Consider the following 25195-nt stretch of genomic DNA (forward strand, 5'->3'; position numbering starts at 1 on the left):
TGACATCATCCAAGTACCTGATGCCACTCCTATCCTGTGTGATGACAACCTAGGTACCACAGTGTTTTGTACCACAAGTGACGACAACAAAATAGCCTTGTCAGTTGAAGACAGAGAGTTCATCAAAATAATGGACAAAGAATTCTCCAAGGATGAGTCTAACAGCTGGGTTGCACCATTGCCTCTTCGTGCTGCAAGGGTCAAACTGCCAAACAATCGGGAACAGGCTTTATCCAGATTCAACTCACTTCAACGAACATTAAAGAACAGGCCTGAAATGAAGGACCATTTCATTACCTTTATGAAGAGGATCTTTGACAATGAGCATGCTGAGCCAGCTCCACCTCTTCAAATACACGATGAGTGCTGGTACCTACCCTTCTTCGGAGTGTACCATCCACGTAAGCCAAAACAAATTAGGGTAGTGTTCGACTCCAGTGCCAAGCATCAGGGCGTATCCCTGAACGATATTCTTCTCACTGGTCCTAACCTTACCAACAACCTTGTAGGTGTACTCATGAGGTTCAGAAGAGAGCCAGTTGCCATAACTGCGGACATTGAACAAATGTTTCATTGCTTTATTGTACGAGAAGACCATAGGAACTTCCTAAGGTTTCTGTGGCACCGTGACAACAACATGAACAATGAGATGATTGAATACCGCATGAAGGTTCATGTTTTCGGAAATAGCCCCTCACCTGCCGTCGCAACATACGGTTTACGAAGGACTGCTCTTGATGGAGAACAGGAGTATGGCGCAGATGCTCGACATTTCGTCGAGAGAGATTTCTATGTGGACGATGGACTTAAATCTTTACCTACAGCGGAAGAAGCCATAGACCTGCTCCAAAGGACACAAGTTATGCTTTCTGAGGCTAACCTCAGACTACACAAGATTGCCTCAAACAGTGTTGCTGTTATGAAAGCCTTTCAACCTGGCGATCATGCCACAGGGTTTAAAGACTTAAATCTGGGGATGGACATGCCACCTGTGCAGAGAAGTCTGGGCCTACGGTGGGACTTATTAAAGGACAGCTTCGGCTTTCAAGTCAGCTCTGCAGACAAACCATTTACCAGGCGTGGAGTTCTGTCAGTGGTGAACAGCCTATACGATCCAATGGGATTTGTGGCTCCCATCACCATACAAGGTAAATCCATACTTAGACAGCTCTCAGAGACTATCAAAGATTGGGATGCCCCACTACCAATAGACAAACTTTCAAGGTGGGAGTCCTGGAAACAGTCGTTACATGCCTTAGATGGAATCCGTATACCACGCTGCTACACTCCGACTTCCCTTGCTACCAGTCGGAGGAAAGAGCTGCACATCTTCTCAGATGCATCTACTGAGGCCATAGCGGCTGTTGCCTACCTCAAGGTAAGGGATTCAGCTAATCTAACCCATGTAGGGTTTCTGTTTGGGAAGGCTAAGTTAGCACCCAAGCCTGAACACACAATTCCTAGGCTTGAACTTTGTGGGACTGTGCTAGCTGTAGAGATTGCAGATTTCATACTGCGTGAGCTAGACATTCAGATAGATGACATCAAATTCTACACAGACAGCAAGGTTGTTCTGGGCTACATATACAACCAGACTAAACGTTTCTATGTCTATGTCAGCAACCGTGTAGAAAGAATAAGAAAATCATCTAAACCTGAACAATGGCATTATGTTCCATCTGAAATTAATCCTGCAGATCATGGCACCAGGCCAGTGTCTGCGAGTGCCTTCGTAAATTCTTCTTGGTTAACAGGTCCTGAATTCTTGTTGGCTGATCCAGAAGAAACCACGGCTGACGTCTTCAGTCTTCTAGAACCCGACAAAGATCCAGAGGTTCGTCCTGAAGTTAAAACCCTTGTCACCAGAACTGAACAAAGATGTGCCTTGGGCTGTCAACGCTTTGAACGTTTCTCCAAGTGGACAAGGCTGGTACGCACCACCGCAAGGTTAGTTCATATTGCACACTGCTTTCACACAAAGCTCACAGATGCTCACTGTCAAGGTTGGCACATGTGCCAAAAGCTTCTTTCTGCAAAAGACATTGCTGAAGCTGAACTGATCGTAATACGCAGTGTACAACAGGATGTCTTTGGCTCAGAAATCAGACGTATCCATGACAAGGGGAACATTCCAAAAAACAGTCCAATTGCTAACCTGAACCCATTCATTGACAATGATGGCACGTTAAGGGTTGGTGGACGCCTAAACAAGGCTAAGTTCAGTGAGCAAGAACAGAATCCTCTCATTATACCTGCTCGCCATCACATCACCACTTTGCTCATACGGCACTACCATGAAAGGGTGAAACACCAAGGTAGACACTTCACAGAGGGAGCCATAAGAGTTGCAGGCCTTTGGATTATAGGGACTGTAAAGACTTTCATCAGACCTATCACGGAACTCATTTTGCTCTTGCCGTTTGGAGACTGAACTTACTTGGGTATGCTGTTGGATCCTACCTGTGACTTCGAGAAGGAAGTATCTGGAACTTTAGTTGTCACAACTTGAAGCCTTATATTATAGTTGTTGTATTATATGCATGTTCTCCATTATGTCTTTCAGGTTTTCAAGACATCAAGCAAATTGCGCTGTTGTTTATTTGCATAACTACCGTTGTATTATGTAAATAGTGGCATTATCATGCCAGACGGGGAGTGTGCTGCCCCAATAGGGGCATAGAATATGAGATGCATAGCCTCAGTTAATATTAGCATTGTTATATAGATTAGAGTTTATATAGTGTGGTTTGCCTACTATTTTCTCATAGCTAAATATATGTGTTATCCTATGCTGCCATCTAGTGGCCTTTGTTGCATGCACATGTTTATGTGATTCTTTGAGTTACCACATATTTTCACTGTATGTATGCCCCTCCCTGCTTCCTGTGTGGAGTACTTCCTGTGTCATCTCTTCAGCCAGCAAGCCACATGTAGAAGGACACTCATGTACTCTGCCCAGGGTAGGAAAGGCATCATCTTTTGACCGTACAATACTATCACCATTCATCTGCTGTTCCTGTTATCTGCTGTAACCCCTGAAGTTAAAGAATAAACACCTCTTTTGAATGAATCGGTATTGACGAGTTCAGCTGTCTGACAAGGATTGTCCACAGTGAGTATATCTGCTTATACAGGCCAGGCATAGAGGTCTCAGCAAGGGATATATCGCTATCACAACAATCGGAGTCAGAATAATGAGGGAGATCCAAATACGCAACCAAAGGTCAGTAGATCCAAAAATCTTATACTGTAGATCCTGTTTTGTGTGTCATGATCCTTTCATTTATTTTGCTAATTATAAAAGGTAATTCCACCCAGGTTTTATATTTTAGTATAATGCCGCGTACACACGATCGGAAATTCCGACAAGAAAACCGTGGATTTTTTTCCGACGGAATGTTGACTCAAACTTGTGTTGCATACACACGGTCACACAAAATTCCAACCGTCAGGAATGCGGTGACGTACAACACTACGACGAGCTGAGAAAATTAAGTTCAATGAATCCGAGCATGCGTCGACTTTATTCTGAGCATGCTTGTTTTTTTGTGCCTCGGAATTTCATACAGACAATCTAAATTTCCGACAAGAACTTTTCTTTTCGGAAAAATCGAGGACCAGCTTTCAAATTTTTGTTGTGGGAAATTCCGACAGAAAAAGTCAGATGGAGCCTACACACGGTCGGAATTTCCGACAGAAAAAGCCTGATGAAGCCTACACACGGTCAGAATTTTCGACCAAAAGCTCACTTCGAACTTTCCTTCTTGGAAATTCCAACCGTGTGTACGCGGCATTAGTGTAGCCTACTCAGCTTCTTAAGCTTCATAAAAGTCTCAGGCCTCGTACACACGACCGAGTTTCTCGGCAAAAACCAGCAAGAAACTTGCTGGGAGATATTTTTTTGCCGAGGAAACCGGTCGTGTGTACATTTTCGTCGAGTAAACTGTCGAGAAACTCGACGAGCCAAAAAAAGAGCATGTTCTCTATTTCCTTGACGGGAATGGAGAAAATTGGCTTGTCGAGTTTCTCGACGGCTTCACAAGGAACTCGACGAGCAAAACGATGTGTTTCGCCCGTCGAGTTTCTCGGTCGTGTGTACGAGCCCTCTGATTTTCCAAAACCTGAGATCTTCCCACCATCATTCTTGACTCTGTTCCTGTCTACCTGGGAGTTTTGGGTTTTCCCCCCGCACCTCTGTGGGTTCCAGCTCCTACTGTTACATTCCCCATAATATAAAATCCATTAAAAACCAATTAGGCAGAGCAGGAGCTCTCATAATGATCATCCCAGGCAACCGTTGATGAATCAAAATATTGATTGTGCCCCTCAAGTAGAGGCAAGAGCTAGCAACAAAGGGAGTGGTGGAGCCAGGTGGTCACATGACAAGCTGCCTATTACTTTTGCCACTGTTGATAATTGGCTGTACACTGTAATTTTCCATCACTGGCCCAGATTCAGAGAGCAATTGCGCCTGCGTAACCATAGTTACGCAGCGGAATTGCTTACTTGCCCCAGCGTAACGAGTTCTCCTGATTCAGAGAGCTTGTTACGCCGACTACAGCCTAAGATATGCGTGGCATAAGGCTCTTATGCCCTCATATCTTAGGCTGCATTCTTACGTTGGCCGCTAGGTGGCGTTCCCGTTGTGGTCAGCGTATAGTATGCAAATTGCATACTAACGCCGATTCACAACGTTACGCGAGCCCTGCGTACGCAGTTTACGTCGTTTGCGTACGTCGGGTTTCGCGTAAGGCTGCACATGCTAAAAGCAGGGGCAGCCAATGCTAAGGATACCCGTCATTCCCGCGTCGCGAGGTTTGAAATTTACATCGTTTGCGTAAGTGAATCATGAATGGCGCTGGACGCCATTCACGTTCACTTTGAAGAAAATGACGTCCTTGCGACGTCATTTACCGCAATGCACGTCGGGAAAGTTTCCCGACGGAGCATGCGCTCTACGCTCGGCGCGGGAACGCGCCTAATTTAAATGATTCCCGCCCCCTACGGGATCATTTACATTAGGCGCCCTTACGCAGGGCATTTTTGAAGAGCGCCCATGCAAATTACGTGGCTACTGCTTCATGAATGAAGCGTAGCGCAAATAATTTGCATAGGCGCAGGGTAAAAAGGGTACACTGCGCCTCCGTAAGGAGCGCGCAGCTGTACCTGAATCTACCCCACTGTCTATATATGTTGCACATATGCTAAAAGTATGGTCAATAATTCCAAGGTGCGAAGGGAGCGGGTCGGGTGAAACCAGAAGTGTTTTTATTGAAAAGTTTCTGCAATGACACAAACACATGACCTTCAGACTGACAGACTGGGTAGCAACTGCTATTGTGTTCATTCAAAATAATACACATCTATATCTATAATAACACCAACGATGGGGGACTATTCCGCCCACTAATACCAATAATGGGACACTATTCTGCCCACTGATGCCAAGGATGGGACACTATTCCGCCCACTGACACCAACGATGGGGGACTATTCCGCCCACTAATACCAATAATGGGACACTATTCTGCCCACTGATGCCAAGGATGGGACACTATTCCTCCTACTGACACCAACGATGGGGAACTATTTCCCCACTCATACCAATGATGGGACACTAGAATAATGGGGCATTGTTACTGATGCCAGGACATTTTCTACTCCTACTGGCCTGAGTCCGGCACCTTTAACCAGTTAGCGCCGAGTGAACGCAAATATGCGGCCTCTTGGTGACTGGGCCTTGACACAGAGCAGCCGCATATTTGCGTGCAATAGTGTCAACGGAGCTGTGTCAAGAGCGCAAGCCTTCCGTGCTCCCGGTGGCTCATGGAAAGTTCCCAATCGCTGCTTGCCATCAGAACATTTCTGATCATGTGATCGCTGTGACAGCCAATCACGCCAGTCACGTGGCCATAAGCCCCGCCTCATGACATAGCAAACCCCTTAAAAATCAGGTGGCAGCCGGTGCCAAGGGGTTAAAGTTTGAACGATAGTATACTGGCCCTTTGCTTAGAAAGTTTGAAGACCCCTGTCCTTAATGCAATAACTAAATCTTTCAGGAACTTTTCCTTCCTTATCAGGCATGGTCTCATAAAAGTAGCATAGTTATATAAACACAAATACAATGAACACCAAAAACGGATAGGAAGACGTAAATACGCAGTAGATATCGGGGAACATCTGACTATTCACTAGCGTGTCTGGGAAATAAACAGACAATGTAATATTCCCTGAACTCGCTTGTAAATAGCTTGAAGATCCTTCTGATCCATATCTACGTCTGCGCCTGTTTAATTAAATCTGGCTCCTTGATGATTGCTTTATTTGGGTGTATATAAATATGCCATTTCTCAATTGTTTGCCTGACACCATGTGTACAATACAGTACAAAGTTATCTGGCACTCGGTTTTATCTAGTCTGTTTCTTATTTAAAAGCTGAGGACTTAGATTCATTAATACATCTGGGATTACATTCAAATAGGAGGCATGGATGAAATTCTGAACAAAGTTAGTTGACTCGATGACAAAAAAGAAGCAGCGGCACTGCTCTCTCTGTCCCTCCTCTCTGGACTCAGTGAGAGCAGCGGGAGCTATTGGATCCTATTGCTGTCAATCATGTGTGGCTGAGCCGTACTGTGTGTGTCAATAGACACACACATTGCGGCTCAGGAGCAAGCCCGGAGATATCCCACCATAGGAAGAGGATTCCTATGATGCACAAGGAGAAGAGGAGGAGCCCAGGGCACTGGCAGGGGATGCCAGAAGAGAAGGATTGGGGCTGCTTTGTGCAAAGCCATTGCACAGAGCAGGTAAGTCTACAATGTTTAGTGTTTTAAAAAAAATAATCTTTACAAGCACTTTAACCCTTGACCTGAAAGTCGCTACATGGGTGTCTCTGTCAAGCCATCCTTCAATTAAAAAATAAAGGCTGCTGTTCAGGTGTTCTGATAGGTGCCAACTACGCCTGTTGGAATTCCCTAGTCCTAGGGGAATTCCTCCATCTGCACTATACATTTACGCAAACAACGTAAACGACGGAAAATTTGACACTGTCCCGACGTCCATACCTAACATTGCGTACACCTCATAGAGGCAGGGGTAACGTTACGCCGAAAAAAGCCTTACGTAAACGGCGTAAAAAAATGCTCCGGGCGGACGTACGTTTGAGAATCGGCGTATCTAGATAAATTGCATACTCTACGCGGAAATCAACGGAAGCGCCGCCTAGCGGCCAGCATAAATTTGCACCTAAGATCCGACAGCGTACTAAGATGTACGTCAGTCAGATCTAGCCCACATTCAGTCTTGGATACAAAACAAAGATACGACAGCGCATCGTAGAACTTACGTGGCGTATCAATAGATACGCCGCCATAAGTTCTTTGTGGATCTGGCCCAAAAAGTCCAGATGGGCAACAGACACCTAAACATGTGCAAGCTACAGTACATAGAGCAAAGACGACTAACAGAAAAAAAAAATACTGCTACCCAATCAAAAGTTTTCTGTTCAAAGATGCCTTATTTGATAATTATAATCAAATCCAACATATTTCATGGTTTAATATGGTTTAATCTCTTCATCAGGGCTTAAGATGATGAGGAGGTGAGTAATGGGTGTAAAGTTCAAGGTTGCATCATTAGCAGCATGTTAGCATCTGTAAAGGCTAAGGGTTGCCAACTCTGACTAAAACCCTGAAGAAGGGGATTTTTTTTAAATCCTCAAACGGAATTTTCTGTGGTTACAACAATTAAATAAATAATCTTTGAATAAGAACCACGGGATATAGGGGAGGACATAGATAACGAGGACTGGAGGCGTGCTCCCTTTTGACCTACAAGGATATTATGAACATTGCTCTTGCAGAAGCGGGATTCAAAGTACTCTCTAGTCTAGATGGTATCTTGGCTCCGACCGCCTGTCCAAAATGTATTGGGGTCCTTTCCTTTTTGCTTCCGAGGGGTGTGGGCGCATAGACACTATGTACATGGTGGACGTGTGCCAAAGTTTGGCGGTTCTGGATAAAAGTACATGCTTTGATGATAGCCATTGTGAAAAGCCTCAAAGTTGCTCTTAGCAAACCTATCGAAAGTGTTCCCAGACACACTCAGATCTTGATATTCTGTATGTTTCTTCCAGAAAAAAGTGCCATAGCGACTGCCTGGAAAAGCCCAGTAGTAGATCATGTTTAACAAGTAGCTAGTCAGTATTTTGAAAGATACGTCCTCATGTTTGAGAGGGTTTGGAACCCCTGCATTCAGTACCTTTAGCTTCCTGCTTGGTAGCAGACAGGGTTGGTCTTCGGATGGATTCTGACTTCTTTCCTTTCTCTTCTTTCTTTCCTTCTTCTTCTCTTTCTCTCCTTTCTTAAAGCGGGGGTTCACCCTTAGAGGGCACTTTTCCCCCTTCGCTTCCTGCTCGTTATTACTAGGGGAATCGGCTATTTATTTTAAAATATGTGCAGTACTTACCCGTTTACGAGACGCATCCTCTCCGTCGCTTCCGGGTATGGGCTTCGGGAATGGGCGTTCCTTCTTGATTGACAGGTTTCCGAGAGGCTTCCGACGGTCGCATCCATCGCGTCACGATTTTCCGAAAGAAGCCGAACGTCGGTGCGCAGGCGCAGTATAGAGCCGCACCGACGTTCGGCTTCTTTCGGCTACGAGTGACGCGATGGATGCGACCGTCGGAAGCCTCTCGGAAGAATGTCAATCAAGAAGGAACGCCCGCTCCCGAAGACCCATACCCGGAAGCGACGGAAGAAGATGCAGCTCGAAAACGGGTAAGTACTGCACCTATTTTAATACAAATAGCCGATTCCCCTAGACCGAACGAGCAGGAATCTAGGGGAAGAAAAAAAAAAAATTTAGAAATGGGTGAACTCCCGCTTTAAGGCCCATACACACGATCAGAATTTTTGATAACAATGTGTATGCTCTGCCGTGTGTATGCAGAACAAGTTCACGGCTAATACTTTACCAACCTCCATTCGGTTGGAGGAGAACCACTTGGCCTTTAGGAGAAAGATCAAAACCCATCTCTTTTAAGTTTAAAGGAGAACTGGTCAAAAAAGCGCTCAGAGGCGATTCAGTTTGCATGTGCAGCGCTATATAAGTTTTTCACTCACTCACTCAATACCCTTCGGACCAAAATCCACCGAAAAGTCTGATGGAAGTCCGATCGTGTCTATGAGGCTTAAGTGATACCATTGTATTCTATTATTCATCACCATACTTTGCATTCTCACTATACTCTAAGCCTGTGCTGGCTCACCAGTGGGACTTGGGGATACTGCAATTTTTTTTGTTATGGGTCCCATTCTTGGGCTTGATGTATATCTCTACTGTTTTGCTGATTTATCTAATAATGATGTGATGTGATGTGACAAGGGGCCCTCTGATGTGTCTGATGTGATGAGGGCCCTCTGATGTGATGGGAGGAGCTCTGATATGATGGGGGTACTCTGATGTGATAGAAGGACCTCTGATGTGAAGGGTGGGAACTCTGATGTGATGGGAGGACCTCTGATGTGATGGGAGGACCTCTGAAGTAGTGTTGCTCACGAATATTCGCATTGCGAATATTCGACTCGAATATAGCATATTCGAGAAATCGCGCTATATTTCGAAATTCGCGGTGAATATTCGCAATTCCGAATATTCGATTTTTTACAATTTTTTTTTTTAATCAGATCACATCCTAGATATCTCCATCGACGTCTAAAAGCATTGCTGGTATCATTAGAGACCCTGGGCCGAGTAGCTGAAGCGTTCATTGAATTTTCCAGAAAGATCGCAATGCGATTATTCGGCAAACGCAATATCGCGCGATTATTTTCCTCGCCCCGATCTTCCGCATCAGAGCGATTTTTACAGTTTCATTTTTAAAACAGATCACATCCTAGTGATCTCCATAGACGTCTGAAAGCATTGCTGGTATGATTAGAGCCATTGGGCCGAGTAGCTGAAGCGATCATTTTATATTGCCGAATATTCGCAATGCGAATATTCGGCAATAGGAATATTGCGCGATTATTTGCTCCGCCCTTTTGCATCAGAGCCAATCAGAGTTCTCCTTCCACACTCGTCACAGGTTAGCAACCAATAGGAACCTGCCTGCATGGACATTATATAAGCTCACTCCCAGCACCATTTCATTGCAGATTCAGAAGCTTGCTATAGAGTGTGGAGGCTGTTTCTGTGTTCCTGGTTTCCTGGTTTCCTGTGTCTTTGTTCTTGATTGATTTAGATCATCACCAGCATTGCTATTTAGTGATTCCAGTGGATCTTTTCCAGTATATCAACTGCTTTTTTCAAAGCAATAGACCCAAGAGCTTTTTTCAAAGCTACGTTTTGTGCTGTTTTGTGCTGTTTTTTTCATTTGTGTTACTGTTTGATCCTGCAATCCTCCCTGTTCAGTTATATTTGCAAGAGATTTCAGAACACATATTGATCTGAGCTTTATAAAAGAGCTTTTCTAAAAGCTAAGTTTTGTTCATCTTGTGTTACTGTCAGATCTTGCAGGTTCACTGTTCAGTGATATTTGATAGGCATCTCAGTTCAAATTTTGTTTAGTTTTCCCTAAAGAGCTTTTATAAAAGCTAAGTTTTGTGTTCAGTTTAGTTAAATTTTGTGTAGTAAGTGTACACACTGTTAGTGTACATTTATTTCATCTAGCTTAGCTTAGTGTGTGTTTAGTGTCTGTGTTTTGTGTTTAAAAAAAAAAAAAAAAAAAAAAGTTAGTGTTTGTTTAGTGCTTTTTTTTTTTTTCTTTAATTTTGTAGTCCTTGTCTGGTGTACTACTTTTCTTATAGTTTAGTAGCTGTCTGTGTACGTCTTTGTCTGCGTGCCTGTCTTGTAAAAAAAACACAAAAACACATTTTGTTCACATTTTCCCCCCCAATAAAGTTTAACCCCCCCACACACATATCAGCAATTATGAGCGGCATCCGTGGCCGTGGCAGTAGGGGTAGGGGAGTTACTCCCAGTGCTGGATCGCTGCCAGCACGGGGTACCTCTCGTGCCCCTACTAGTGGTAGAGGATCGGGTGCAAGGGGAGTACGCCTGATCCGGGAGTTCTTCCCATCGGGCAGCCGCCCGATATTGCCATCTCAGGCTCAAGTAGTGGTGGACTACATGGGGCACAGCAGTGCCACTGAGTCGTCGGTCCCGACTCACAGTAGTACCACCATTACACCGTTGCCTGTACTACCCCCCCCCAGCCCCCAAGAGTCCAGCATCTTACTGTTCGACAGCGACAGTGATAGGGATCTCTTGGGGGAGGCCATGCATCAGGCAGACCTCCAGCTCTGTCCTGATGGTCAGGACCTTTTTGAAGGGATGGATGAGGAGGATGGGATACCTGCTGGCAGTATCCCAGAGACATCCCTTCAAACTGGTGCTGCTGTTTTGGTGCAGGAAACAGCAGCACCTAGTCAGACCCAGGCGTGGGTGAGGGGACAGCGGAGCCAGGCTAGAGGCTCCATGTCACGTGGTTCCCTCAGACCAACACATCTCAGCCCTTGGTCTGACATCTCTGGGGGCGAAGAGGGTGACCCATCATGGTTGCCATCTGACGCGTCGGCTCACTACGTCAGTGACGACGGGGAAGGTAGGCACCCTGGTGAAACGGTGCGCCAGGTCACCACCAGGGAGACCATCGTCAGGGTCTCCACTGGTGATGGCAGCAGGAGGTGTCAGGAGGAGGAGCAGCAGCAGCAGCAGCAGCAGCAGGCAGCTCCACCTGTGCGCACCGAATCCCAGCAGGTGCAAGTAAGCGTCACCCCATCTGACAGGAGGGCGGTGCTGAAGTCACCTGTCTGGAATTTCTTTACCCTGGTGGCAGACAACCCTACCGTGGCCATCTGCCGGATTTGTAAAGTGAGGGTGAAGAGAGGGAAGTGTTTGGCTCGGGTGGGTACCACAGCCCTGAACCAGCACCTCAGGATAAACCACTGGGCGTTGTATGAGGAGATGAAGCGTGGTGGTGGTAGCAGCGCCACCACCACAAGTGAGCAGGGTACAGCAGCCCCTGCCACATCTTCATCTGTTTCCAGCAGGTCATGCCCCCCCGCTCCCTCTAGTAGAGGTACTGGTACCGGCAGCCAGACCTCTACTTCCACAGCACCCTCCACGTCTGTGTCCCGCACTGCCGTCCGGCGCCAGGCGTCGATTTCAGACGCCTTTGACCGCACCACTCCCTTCCCCCCTGGAGACCGACGTGTGCGTTCCCTCAATGGGCTCCTGGCAAGGGTTATTGCCCAACATCTGCTGCCCTTCAACATAGTTGACAGCAACCCCTTCAGGCAGATGTTGGAGCAGGCCCAACCCCAATGGCGTGTCCCCAGCCGCCATTTCTTTGCCAGGACTGGTGTCCCTGCCCTACACCAGCACATTGTTCAGAATGTAACCCTGTCGCTGGATCACGCTGTCAGCGACAGGGTTCATCTGACAATGGATGGCTGGACCAGCAGGCATGGGCAGGGACGCTACATCAGCTTCACGGCCCATTGGGTTTCCCTCCGAGGCGTCGGTGAGGGATCGTCGGCAACCGATCTTGTGGTGCCGCCCCGGGGTGTCCAGGGGAGAACTGCTGGTCTCCCTCAAGCCACTGTCTCCGCAGCTGCTGAGCCTCCCAGCAAGCGCCCCCGTAGCTACTCAAGTGTGGGGCACGTGCGCTGTCAGGCCGTGCTCCAGCTTGTTAGTTTAGGGGACCGGAGACACACTGCAGAAGAAGTGCTGAAAGCACTTCAAGCTCAGGTCCAGAAGTGGCTGACACCCCGAAGGCTCCAGCCAGGTATGGTTGTCTGCGATAACGGCAGCAACCTACTCGCCGCCCTCCATGCTGGCAGTCTGACGCACGTGCCCTGTCTGGCACATGTCCTCAACCTGGTGGTGCAGAAGTTCCTGCGCACTTATCCAGGGTTGAGTGACATTGTGGCAAAGGCGCGTAGGATTGCCAGCCACTTCAGGCGCTCCCCAACCGCTACCGCGTCCCTGTCCAAATTGCAGCGGAAGTACAATCTGCCCCTTCACAGGCTGATTGTGGACAGTGTGACGCGGTGGAACTCCACCCTCCACATGCTGAAGAGGTTGTGGGAGCAGCAAAGGGCGGTGAGGGAGTACCTGATGGAACTAGGCACTCAGAGGGCTTCACCACAACTCCCTTTCATCGCCTGTGCGGAGTGGGGGCAGATAAACCAGGTCTGCCAAGTGTTGTCCTCCTTCGAGCAGGCGACCAAGATGGTCAGCAGTGAGCAAATTGGCCTCAATAGCGTGCTGCCAATACTGTTCATGCTGGAGAGGACACTAGATCGCCTGCTCGAGGCTGGGGAGAGTGCCTTGGTGGAGCAGGAGGAGTCAGCAATGCTCCACCGAGACCAGGGCCAGGACCAGGAGGAGGAGGAGGAGGAGGAGGATGATGATGAAGAGGAGGAGGAGGTGGTTGCTGGTGTCGTCCCGGAGTCAGGGCCTGGTCAGGAGGGAGAGCCGGTGTTGGGGGCACCGATAGTCCGGGGGTTGGGCATGTCTGAGTTTGACCAGCAGCGCCTCAGGGAAGAAGAGTCGCACCTCATTCACCTGGCCAGCATTGAGGAGTCACAGCGGGCTGTGCTCTTCCCCATGGCTGCCCACATGCTCAGATGCCTCAGGAGGGACCCCCGGGTTAAGACCATCAAGACGAGGGATGATTTCTGGATGGCCACCCTTTTGGATCCCAGGTGCAAGGGGAAACTGGAGCAGTTCATCCCAGCCAGCCGGAGGCAGCACCGGATGGAGGAACTGCAGGCAGCCATTGTCAGACGGTTGGAGCAGGCAACTCCCCGGCCTCCAGTTGTCCCCCCTCATCTCACCCAGCAGGTGGCTGCACCCAGCTGCAGCCGAGCAGGGGACCTAATGGAAGAGATGAGGATGTTCTTCCAAACCGAGCGACCCAGTACCACCACCAGCAGCAGCAGCAGCAGTCACCGCCAGCGGCTGGCCCACATGGTGGCAGACTACATGGCGTCCGTCGGTGCTTCTGACAGTATGAGCACCGACGACCCCATGGAGTACTGGGTTGCCAGATTGGACACCTGCCGCGAGCTCGCTCAGTATGCGCTGGAGTTATTGTCTTGCCCCCCCTCCAGCGTACTATCTGAGCGGACATTCAGCGCGGCAGGTGGGGTGGTCACGGACAAGAGGACCCGTCTGTCCACAGAGTCCGTGGACAGACTCACATTCATAAAGATGAATGAGTCCTGGATCGGCGGTGACTTTCTGGCACCCGTCGTCGGTTCAGGGCGCTGAAGGGTCCCTTGCCATGCATTCCCTGATGAAGCCCCGGACCTGATGTATTTACAGTGCTGAATATAACTATTTCAACATCAGAGAAAATCAATGTTAATATTTGGTACAGTAGGCTTTCTTTGCAATTACAGCGGTCAAAAATTTCTTGTAGTTTTACACCAGCTTTGCACACACTGGAGGAGGGATTTTGGCCCACTCCTCCACACAGATCTTCTCTACATCAGTCATGTTTCTGGGCTATCGCTGAGAAACACGGAGTTTGAGCTCCCTCCAAAGATTCTCTATTGGGTTTAGGTCTGGAGACTGGCTAGGCCACGCCAGAACCTTGATATGCTCCTTACAGAGCCAATCCTTGGTTATCCTGGCTGTGTGCTTTGGGTCATTCTCATGTTGGAAGACCCAGCCTCGACCCATCTTCAAAGCTCTAACTCAGGGAAGGAGGTTGTTGCCCAAAATCTTGCAATACATGGCCCCGGTCATCCTCTCCTTAATACAGTGCAGTCACCCTGTCCCATGTGCAGAAAAACACCACCAAAGCATGATGCTACCACACCCATGCTTCACATTAGGGATGGCGTTCTTGGCATGGTACTCATCATTATTCTTCCTCCGAACACGGTTAGTGAAATTATGATCAAAAAATTATATTATAGTCTCATCTGACCACATGATTTTCTCCCATGACTCCTTTGGATCAGTCAAGACAATTATGTCAGCAGTTATTTCACACCCTATATACTCTTATTAAGACTGCTGTACATCATGGCAACTCCTGCCCATGTGATATGACTCTGTATCAACTACTACTGTTAATACTACTACTGCTGCTTCTGCTGCTGCTGCTGCCCAGTCAAGACACCTATGTCAGCAGTTATTTGACACTCTATATACTCCTATTCCTACTGCTGTTCATCATGGCACCTCCTGCCCATGTGATATGACTCTGTATCAACTACTACTGTTAATACTACTGCTGCTTCTGCTGCTGCTGCCCAGTCAATACACCTATGTCAGCAGTTATTTGACACTCTATATACTCCTATTCCTACTGCTGTTCATGATGGCACCTCCTGCCCATGTGATATGACTCTGTATCAACTACTACTGTTAATACTACTACTGCTGCTTCTGCTGCTGCTGCTGCCCAGTCAAGACACCTATGTCAGCAGTTATTTGACACTCTATATACTCCTATTCCTACTGCTGTTCATCATGGCACCTCCTGCCCATGTGATATGACTCTCTATCAACTACTACTGTTAATACTACTGCTGCTTCTGCTGCTGCTGCCCAGTCAATACACCTATGTCAGCAGTTATTTGACACTCTATATACTCCTATTCCTACTGCTGTTCATGATGGCACCTCCTGCCCATGTGATATGACTCTGTATCAACTACTACTGTTAATACTACTGCTGCTTCTGCTGCTGCTGCCCAGTCAAGACACCTATGTCAGCAGTTATTTGACACTCTATATACTCCTATTCCTACTGCTGTTCATGATGGCACCTCCTGCCCATGTGATATGACTCTGTATCAACTACTACTGTTAATACTACTACTGCTGCTTCTGCTGCTGCTGCTGCCCAGTCAAGACACCTATGTCAGCAGTTATTTGACACTCTATATACTCCTATTCCTACTGCTGTTCATCATGGCACCTCCTGCCCATGTGATATGACTCTGTATCAACTACTACTGTTAATACTACTGCTGCTTCTGCTGCTGCTGCCCAGTCAATACACCTATGTCAGCAGTTATTTGACACTCTATATACTCCTATTCCTACTGCTGTTCATGATGGCACCTCCTGCCCATGTGATATGACTCTGTATCAACTACTACTGTTAATACTACTGCTGCTTCTGCTGCTGCTGCCCAGTCAAGACACCTATGTCAGCAGTTATTTGACACTCTATATACTCCTATTCCTACTGCTGTTCATGATGGCACCTCCTGCCCATGTGATATGACTCTGTATCAACTACTACTGTTAATACTACTGCTGCTTCTGCTGCTGCTGCCCAGTCAAGACACCTATGTCAGCAGTTATTTGACACTCTATATACTCCTATTCCTACTGCTGTTCATGATGGCACCTCCTGCCCATGTGATATGACTCTGTATCAACTACTACTGTTAATACTACTGCTGCTTCTGCTGCTGCTGCCCAGTCAAGACACCTATGTCAGCAGTTATTTGACACTCTATATACTCCTATTCCTACTGCTGTTCATGATGGCACCTCCTGCCCATGTGATATGACTCTGTATCAACTACTACTGTTAATACTACTGCTGCTTCTGCTGCTGCTGCCCAGTCAAGACACCTATGTCAGCAGTTATTTGACACTCTATATACTCCTATTCCTACTGCTGTTCATCATGGCACCTCCTGCCCATGTGATATGACTCTGTATCAACTACTACTGTTAATACTACTGCTGCTTCTGCTGCTGCTGCCCAGTCAAGACACCTATGTCAGCAGTTATTTGACACTCTATATACTCCTATTCCTACTGCTGTTCATGATGGCACCTCCTGCCCATGTGATATGACTCTGTATCAACTACTACTGTTAATACTACTGCTGCTTCTGCTGCTGCTGCCCAGTCAAGACACCTATGTCAGCAGTTATTTGACACTCTATATACTCCTATTCCTACTGCTGTTCATGATGGCACCTCCTGCCCATGTGATATGACTCTGTATCAACTACTACTGTTAATACTACTACTGCTGCTTCTGCTGCTGCTGCTGCCCAGTCAAGACACCTATGTCAGCAGTTATTTGACACTCTATATACTCCTATTCCTACTGCTGTTCATCATGGCACCTCCTGCCCATGTGATATGACTCTGTATCAACTACTACTGTTAATACTACTGCTGCTTCTGCTGCTGCTGCCCAGTCAAGACACCTATGTCAGCAGTTATTTGACACTCTATATACTCCTATTCCTACTGCTGTTCATCATGGCACCTCCTGCCCATGTGATATGACTCTGTATCAACTACTACTGTTAATACTACTGCTGCTTCTGCTGCTGCTGCCCAGTCAATACACCTATGTCAGCAGTTATTTGACACTCTATATACTCCTATTCCTACTGCTGTTCATGATGGCACCTCCTGCCCATGTGATATGACTCTGTATCAACTACTACTGTTAATACTACTGCTGCTTCTGCTGCTGCTGCCCAGTCAAGACACCTATGTCAGCAGTTATTTGACACTCTATATACTCCTATTCCTACTGCTGTTCATGATGGCACCTCCTGCCCATGTGATATGACTCTGTATCAACTACTACTGTTAATACTACTGCTGCTTCTGCTGCTGCTGCCCAGTCAAGACACCTATGTCAGCAGTTATTTGACACTCTATATACTCCTATTCCTACTGCTGTTCATGATGGCACCTCCTGCCCATGTGATATGACTCTGTATCAACTACTACTGTTAATACTACTGCTGCTTCTGCTGCTGCTGCCCAGTCAATACACCTATGTCAGCAGTTATTTGACACTCTATATACTCCTATTCCTACTGCTGTTCATGATGGCACCTCCTGCCCATGTGATATGACTCTGTATCAACTACTACTGTTAATACTACTGCTGCTTCTGCTGCTGCTGCCCAGTCAAGACACCTATGTCAGCAGTTATTTGACACTCTATATACTCCTATTCCTACTGCTGTTCATGATGGCACCTCCTGCCCATGTGATATGACTCTGTATCAACTACTACTGTTAATACTACTGCTGCTTCTGCTGCTGCTGCCCAGTCAAGACACCTATGTCAGCAGTTATTTGACACTCTATATACTCCTATTCCTACTGCTGTTCATCATGGCACCTCCTGCCCATGTGATATGACTCTGTATCAACTACTACTGTTAATACTACTACTGCTGCTTCTGCTGCCCAGTCAAGACACCTATGTCAGCAGTTATTTCACACCCTATATACTCTTATTAAGACTGCTGTTCATCATGGCACCTCTTGCCCGAGTGATTTGACACTGTATTGTCAATGTCTACTACTACTATTACAGCTCAGTCAAGACACCTGTGTCCCAATTTTTTGGTACACTATTGACTACTATGACCACTACTGATGCTGTAAAGTATTCCCCAAGTGTTTTTATGCTATGTATTACTATTACCACTACTGCTTGTAAATCATGCCTGTGTGATACTTAGTGGGAATGCTTTAATAAGCATTCCTAGTATGGATACCCGTAAATGTATTAATCTTAATTAGTGTGAATGCTTTAATAAACATTTCCAGTATTGATATCCGTAAATTTAGTAATCTTATTATTCCTTAAGTTTTTTGGTTCTGCGTAACTTCGGCATACTTTCAACTATTGAGACCATTCAACTGTAAAAATGTTCGTCTCGTTCAGCTAATGATGGGACTTCTTCAAGTTTTTTTCTACTTTTTACACTTTTATAAATTTTAAGCTTTTAGACCCTTTTTTTAAACATTGAAGTCAATGAGAACATCCTTTTCCCCTTTGAATTCACATGCCATGCCAAAAGTTTCAGCTACTTCATACTTTCACTTACAGACACTGAAAAAACTTTAAAGCGGTCACAAAATATTTAGCTATCCGGCTATGACTTTTCAAATCGTTATCGTTTACAATTTTTTGGTGAAAACGCAATTTACGTTTTGCGAATTTTTCACAAAAATGCAATAGGTTATAATGTAATCCTATGGAGGGGATTTAGAGTCTGTCAGGTGACCTTAACATTGGAGATCTTTGTAATTAAAAATATCTTTACAAAAAGGGGAAACAAATTGGTCTCACGCCCACAAGATCTACTTTTCATACACAATTTTTAGATCAAAACGTAGCTATGCTTGTCTGGTTTATGGCAATGTGACCAATTCTGCGATACGTATTTTAGTTTTAATTATTGGAGCAACAGCCAGAAATTATGTCTCATAGACTCTCATGTGAAATTATCTAAAAAATGTTGCTGCAGAACTCACAAAGACGCTCTTTTCTAAATCGCAGAAATGGCCACATTTTTAAGTTTATCTACATAAATTTCATATCGATGCGTTTACAAGAGCCGTGTATTTCAAACGGTGTAGTCGTTGTATCAATTGCATGTACGTTTGAGGATTTATTAAGCTTTGTTTGGAGGCTTAAATCATGTATTAGATCTGTGAATTAAAAGCGTTTGTAATGTTATTTCTTTCCATAAATAACTTTCCTGACCTCAGTGCAATATTCCTCCTCACTGACCTGGGGGGGAGGGGAAACCTATTGAGGGGGGAGGGGCGACCAGGAAGTCAGCATACTCTATACTTTGCAGATAGAGAAAGAAGCTGTGTGTCCTAAAGATAGTGTAGTGGTTATGGTGAATGTCTTTGGCAAGGGGCTCACCAATTAAGCTATTCAGCATTCCCACTCGCATTTTCCTCAGGAAATGCATTGTCTAGTTATATTATATTTTAATACTCCTGCTGCTGCCTCCATGCTGAGTAAAGCTTCATGACCTTTCTGGCACAGCGGATCCACCAACAGCCTCCGCTACAAGCTACCAGACCGGACTACCAGACCGGATCTAAACAGCAAGTGTAACTATAACAATGAACCTTATGTTAAACCCTGTTTTGCGGCATTTATACTGCAACCATTGGGCTGACTGCAAGAGCTCATCTGCATTCTCTCTCTTTCTTGCTCTCCCTCTCTCTCTCTTTGTATATATATATATATATATTGTTGCTTTTGTTATGTTCATTTTTCAACAGTTTATTTTGTGTTCGTCGTGTCTGTGTCGTGTGCTTTAGTTTGTCCTAGGTTAATGTTAAATAAAATAATAGTATAAAATGTTTTTGCTTATTATGAAGTTAAATGTGTTGATGTTGATTTGTTTGATGTGAAGTTAGATGTGTTGAAAAACCTACAACTCTATCTCAAAAAGAAATGAAACATTTCCAAAAAATAAGTTTTTTTAATACAAAAATAAATTTAAATATAGCTCTCAATCCGTTTTTGAATGCGGTGCATTTCCGCAATCTGACCCGATAGCTGCTGCTCTAGCAGAGCATTTTGTTGGTTGAGGTAGCTCATCTTACGCTGGTTCTGAAGGATCTTCTGGTGCGTCTTTTCAATGAGTATATTTTGCCTCTTCAGATCTCTTGTTGCTTTTAGGATATAATAAAAAAACATTTGGATTTCAAATAACGTTACCAAATAAATAAATATTTTTTTTTGCTTATTAATCAATCATTATCATGTGTATACACTTGTTATGTGTCTAACACATCCCGGGAGTGCAGAATTATTAGGCAAATGAGTATTTGGACCACATCATCCTCTTTATGCATGTTGTCTTACTCCAAGTTGTATAGGCTCGAAAGCCTACTACAGATTAGGCATATTAGGTAATGTACATCTCTGTAATGAGAAGGTGTGTGGTCTAATGACATCAACACTCTATATCAGGTGTGCATAATTATTAGTCAATTTCCTTTTCTTTGGCAAAATTGGCCAAAAGAAGGATTTGACAGACTCTGAAAAGTCCAAAATAGAGAGATATCTAGCAGAGGGATGCAGCACTCTTAAAGTTGCAAAGCTTCTGAAGCGTGATCATCAAACAAAAGAAGCGTGTGGAAAAACAAAGGTGCAAAATAACTGCCCATGAACTGAGAAAAGTTAAGCGTGCAGCTGCCAAGATGCCACTTGCCACAAGATTGGCCATATTTCAGAGCTGCAACATCACTGGGGTGCCCAAAAGCACAAGGTGTGCAATACCCAGAGACATGGCCAAGGTAAGAAAGGCTGAAAGACGATGACCACTGAACAAGACACACAAGCTGCAACGTCAAGACTGTGCCAATAAATATCTCAAGAAAGATTTTTCTAAGGTTTTATGGACTGCTGAAATGAGAGTGAGTCTTGATGGGCCAGATGGAAGAGCCCGTGGCTGGATTGGTAAAGGGCAGGGAGCTCCAGTCCGACTCAGACGCCAGCAAGGTGGTGGTGGAGTACTGGTTTGGGCTGGTATCATCAAAGATGAGCTTGTGGGGCCTTTTCGGATTGAGGATGGAGTCAAGCTCAACTCCCAGTCCTACTGCCAGATTATGGAAGAGACCTTCTTCAAGCAGTGGTACAGGAAAAAGTCACCATCCTTCAAGAAAAACATGATTTTCATGCAGGACAATGCTCCATCACACGTGTCAAAGTACTCCACAGCGTGGCTGGCAAGAAAGGGTATTAAATAAAAAAAAGTAATGACATGGCCTCCTTGTTCACCTGATCTGAACCCCATTGAGAACCTGTGGTCCATCATCAAATGTGGGATTTACAAGGAGGGAAAACAGTACACCTCTCTGAACAGTGTCTGGCAGGCTGTGGTTGCTGCTGCACGCAATGTTGATGGTGAACAGATCAAAACACTGACAGAATCCATGGATGGCAGGCTTTTGAGTGTCCTTGCAAAGAAAGGTGGCTATATTGGTCACTGATTTGTTTTTGTTTTGTTTTTAAATGTCAGAAATGTGTATTTGTGAATGTTGAGATGTTATATTGGTTTCACTGTTAAAAATAAATCATTGAAATGGCTATCTATTTATTTTTTGGTTAAGTTGCCTAATAATTCTGCACAGTAATAGTAGTCACCTGCACACACAGATATCCCCCGAAAATAACTAACACTAAAAACAAACTAAAAACTACTTCCAAAAAAATTCAGCTTTGATATTAATGAGTTTTTGGGGTTCATTGAGAACATGGTTGTTGTTCAATAATAAAATGAATCCTCAAAAAATACAACTTGCCTAATAATTATGCACTACCTGTATACTTCTAGCATCAATACCATATTATGGTTATACAATCTGACAGGTGCGCTTTATATGTTGTCCATTTTTATATCTACATTTTGTTGTTGAAATGTTATTAATCATTGTGCACATATTTACCTTCCTGAATGAGGCTCACAGGACCGCTCTCTTCCTCCTGCTCTTCTGCTTGAGAAGTTGGGGTGGTGGGGGGGGGAAGCTCCTCAGCTTGCTCCTCAACAGGAGCTGGGGTTGGGGAGTGGGAGGGCCCTGGCTGCTCCTCCTCATCCATGTCCTCCTCTGCCGCATCCTCCTCTGCCGCATCCTCCTCCTCCTCCTCATCGGCCTGGCGCCTTCTGCGCTTGGCGCGGACAACTGGCATTGGAGCTCCTATAATAACACAATGTTCATATATTATAAAAATGTTTTCTAATGACGTATGCAAATTCTGTGTACTGTGCTGTATTGTATATGAATACAAATTGATTTATATAGACAGTTAACCAATGGGACAATGTTATATTAAAGGGTCTTGTGGGCACTACAGGGGACTGAGCGTGAGCTGGGATGCAACCATGTTAAAATGAGCTGTTTTTGTCTCCTTTGTTTTGTTCAGACCATCTCATGTTAAAAAAAGGGCCTGATGGAGCACACGGGATTACTATAACAACCCCACTCCTAACACAGGAATTTAGTGGTAATCTATATATATAAAACTCAACGTGTGTGTGTGCATAAATGTATGTATGTATGTATGTATGTATGTATGTTCCAGCATCACGTACAAACGGCTAAAGATATTTATATGAAACTTGGCACACAGGTTACTTATATGTCAGCCACAAACATAGGATAGGTGGTTTAAACCTTACCCACCCCCACTTGCCATGGTCGGGGTTTTTCTTTAAAGTCCCATGCAAAGCAATGGGAAAATTATGTTCCCACATAACTTCTGTGTTCCTGTCTGCTGCCCCATGTCTTTTTTCAACAGTACTATGAATACCTTGGCCGGTGGTGATATATGTTAGCACAACATGGCATCTTGGTTAACAACATCTGACCTTACATGAATTACATATGACCTTACATAACTGTCACCAAAGGAGCTGCGGTGGCTCCACGCGATTGCCACTGCACTGACAACTGATTCACCTCTGCAGCTAGGGGTTCGGATCCCGCTCTCGGCTACCTGTGAATTGAGTTTGGTGGTCTCAGCCCCGCCACTGGTGGGTGTGCTATGCGAGGTTGGGTTGGGAGGACCCCCTCACACCCGCCATTGCCAACCGGGGCATGGAGAAAGGTGGCAGATTGCCTCTGGGGGAGGCCTCCCAACTCCTGCAGGCCGGCTCCTCTCTCTTTCGAGTTCACGCACAAAATACACTTTTTTAAAAAAAAACATAACTGTCAACAATAACTTACCTGGATGATATTTAGCCCGAAGACGTCTGACATTACCCATTTGGCGCCTCTTGAGGTCAGACCACTTCTTAACAATGGCCTTGTGGTCATGTTGGCCGCCAAAGTCAGCGATTAGGGCGCTGACCACAGCCCTTTTCTGTGGCTGCCGCCGCAGGTCATCATATCCTGTTTCCAGGAACTTCTGCAAGATGAAGAACAAAGTATATTGTAATACTTCTGTTGACAGCCTTATGGATATATGACGTAAATGTATGCTATTCAACAATTGGAAGCATTCTCGCCTTATTAATCAATGACAGGGGTAACATGAAAGATTTTATATCCTGCCATTTCGGTCGCCACCTTTTTTGCATAAATATAGCAGCCATTATCATTTGCATAATTATGAATATATTATTAACAACACAGGATACACGTATAGGGGAGATATGCGTTGCTAACTCTTTTCCCTGTCAGGAGCCTAACGCCCCGGGGGGTCAGAGACGGGACCTTTTTCGGAGGACCACTGACGTATGTACCAGTCGCAGTTTTTTGTGATGTCACTCTTTAGGTGTGTGCACATTTTTCACTGCATCCGGGTGGAGTTTTTGGGTTGTGTTTTGCACGCCACAGGCTTTTCAACAGGAAAAAAACAGCTGGAGGCAGAATGGTTGCAAAACACTACGTGTTTGTTACTTAACTCTGGGTTTCAAGACCAGTCCACCTCCAGCTGTTGCAAAACTACTACTCCCATCAGCCACGGTCTGTCAGTGCATGCTAAGAATTTTACTTTTGCTGCATTTAGGGTGCCACAGTTTAGAGACCCGTGCATAAAGGCCTGAAAAATGGGGGCCTGCAGAACTTACAATACTAGAAGTGCCAGCATTCCCAGGCATGCTGGAAGTTGTAGTTCTGCAACATCTAAAGGGCAATATGTATTCGAACGTCCTTGGGCCTTGAGGACACTGAAGTCAGGACGTTCGCATACGTCCTATGTCCAAAAAAAATTTAAATTCATTATGCTAAATAACAAGGAAAAGTGCCAATATACACATTTGCCAACCAGGGTGTCTGCAGCTGTCCAGGCATGCTGGGACTTGTAGTTTTGTAAAAGCAGGAGACACATTTTTTGTGAAATACTAATATATGATCATATATACTAACTTTTAAACTAGACTTAAATGCTGGGCTGGGCTGGGACTTGTAGTTTTGTAAAAGCAGGAGACACATTTTTGGTTAAATACTAATATCTGATCATATATACTAACTTTTAAACTAGACTTAAATGCAGTTGAAGATGATGAAATAACAGTGGTCAAAATACTTACACAAATCAGCAACTTTTCCTCAGACTTAGTGAAATTGCTTCCAACCATGTTGCTGTGTGATTGCGCTGCGATCATAAGTTGGAAACTGGCAAGGCTCCAGGAAATGGTCGCGTGTTGTTCGCGTGTTGATTGCGCTGCTTGGACCGAGATGGGTCCATATGGCTTCGGCTGTATGGACCACAGTAACTCTTTTCCCTGTCAGGAGCCTAGGAGCCTAACGCCCCGGGGGGTCAGAGACGGGACCTTTTCGGAGGACCACTGACGTATGCAACCGTCGCAGTTTTTTGTGATGTCACTCTTTAGGTGTGTGCAAATTTTTCCTTGCACCGGGTGGAGTTTTTGGGTTGTGTTTTGCACGCCACAGGCTTTTCAACAGAAA

General features: G+C 45.4%; 1 protein-coding gene across 2 annotated transcripts in view; it reads left to right on the top strand.

Moving 5' to 3' along the window:
- Positions 1-25195, top strand: part of SLC1A2 (solute carrier family 1 member 2) — a 183585-nt gene that overhangs the window by 59420 nt on the left and 98970 nt on the right. The gene's annotated exons all lie outside the window — the stretch shown is intronic.

This window comes from Rana temporaria, chromosome 11 (assembly GCF_905171775.1).
Source record: "Rana temporaria chromosome 11, aRanTem1.1, whole genome shotgun sequence".
Lineage (NCBI taxonomy): Eukaryota > Metazoa > Chordata > Amphibia > Anura > Ranidae > Rana > Rana temporaria.